Below are 2,320 nucleotides of genomic sequence, written 5' to 3' on the forward strand. Positions count from 1 at the left end.
ATGCTAAAAATATTTATATTTTTCAAAGAATAACAGAGGGGCAGCTGATGGCATGGTACTTAAGAGAGCTGGATCCCAAAGGGCTAACGGTATGGCTTGAGTCCTGGATCAGCAGTTGAAGTCATGGACTCCACAACTTGATAAATGCACCAGGTGCATGTGAGTGTGTGTCCAAAATCCCTAAAGGAGGGAGAAATGGAGGAGCAGGATTCACATACTCTCTCTCTCTTTTTCTTTCTCCCCGGAGAGCACATGCATGCACCCTCTGGCCAATTGAACTAACTAAATAATTTAATAATATTTGATAAGGAACTCATACTAAAAAGTTGTAAAACTTTAGACTTCTGAAATAAAAAAAATAAGTTATTTAAACTTCATTGAGATGAAAGAAGGTAAATAGCAAACATGCTTTTTTTCTTCAAGAAAAGTACTAACAAGCATTTATCAACTTAAGAGTAAATGTTGCTTTAAACATTTATCTGTGATTTACTGGTATGAAAATTGAAATATTTTCTTAGACACCTTGAATTTAAAATAGATGTGAGTTGGGGCTAGCAGGTGATGTAGTGGATATTATAGAGTATCTACATCACTCATCTGGGAGATGCTGGACTCCCAGATGGCTGACAACAGGTTGAGTCCTAGACTTGGTGGTTTGCTTTCTCACTTTGCCTCTCTCTCTAGTGTGTGCACATGCCCAATAGCACATTAAAAATAATAAATAAAATTAAATAGATAACTCTCTTTGAAAAATTGGTTTAAGTTTACAAAAGAGTCAAGAAAAGTCTGTTATAATACCTGGGCATAAGACATAGGCCAATTAAAGATTTCTTTTAAGTTTAAGAATCTTGCAACTTCTAACTCTTGTAAAACTTTCACACATCTCACCATTCACAGGATCTCTTTAATCTCTTCTTCCCTCCCTTTCCTCCTTCCTTTTATTTTATTTTATTTTTTTGGATGGCATTTCAAATTGAATAACTTTCCATTGATTTACATTATAATTTCCCAAATGCTTTTTCCCCTATTTTTATTGACCCTCAGTTAAATAACATTTCCATACAGATGAACTTAAAGTTTCTTACCTTAACTCATCATCAAATGACTTATTTCAAAAACTAGTAATACACTCGAGGATTTATCATTTGATGGAATTTCAGTGACTCATTTTACAAAGGAAAGAAGCCTTGTGAAATGCAAAGATGAGTCATTAGTTCATCTATTCATTTCCAGAACTGTGGATATTTAATACTAGAAGCCAGTAAGTTTTGGGAAGTACATATATAAACAATGCCTTGTGTGATGCCAAGCACAGATGACCATTGGATATGTCCTTGGTGGGTGGTTTGGCTGTAACTGCTATTTTTGTGCAGTCAGAGAATCGTGCTCTGGGGTATTAGTTCCCCCAAATGGTCACTCTGGCTGAACTGGAATATTCATGAGTTTGTATGATAAAAAGGTTCAGTCTATACAGACTAACCTACTCATATTCTTCATGTTTTATGGGTTGGTCAAAGAGCTGTTGCTGAAACAGCAGCCTATAAGGATATTATGGACAAAGCAGAATTTTACAAATGGCATAACCTGAGAGCCCTGACCACTTGATGTCACACCAATTTTATAAAGTCCATTATCATAATTACCACCTGAAATGTCAGAAGACAAGATTTTAACAAATTTAGTTTAAAGATCTAATTGGCTTATATTAGTGATTTATGAATCAGGGAATTTCCATCTCATCTAAAGGTTCATAAAAGGTCTCTGATGAACTGAGCCAGGGAGGCTGGTTGTATAGCCAGAAAAGGATCGACGAACAAAGAACAGAAAAACAGAATAATAAGCAGACAGGTTAGCATCAGGTTACTTTCCTGATGACAGTCAAAAAAGAGGTAATGCTCTTATCTTGCTGGCTAAAACTGGCTGGAATACAGATTTAGACATTATCGCTCTCTCATTTCTGATTTCTCAGAAGGTCCGGTAAACAATCTAGTTTGGGTTTGATGAAACTGGAACTTTAACGTGACTGCCTCTATTTTGATTCGGTCTGTTGGAGCCTATTGTAGGATTTCACTCAAAATATTTGGCATTTTATAAATCTTAATTAATAGAAACAATGTCAGTTTCATTTAAATCACCTATTATCATTCTAGGTAAAATATTACTCTTCATATTTTATGTTTAACATCTTCATCCCATAGTCAACTCTCTTAGGTACTTTAATTTTGTTAGATAGTAGTTATGCAGTGCTAATGTACAATTCAAAAATGTAAACTTTTATCTTTTATACAAATACAAAATGAATGTGTGTCAAGGACTTTAT

This window comes from Tupaia chinensis, unplaced genomic scaffold (assembly GCF_000334495.1).
Source record: "Tupaia chinensis unplaced genomic scaffold, TupChi_1.0 Scaffold000478_3, whole genome shotgun sequence".
Lineage (NCBI taxonomy): Eukaryota > Metazoa > Chordata > Mammalia > Scandentia > Tupaiidae > Tupaia > Tupaia belangeri.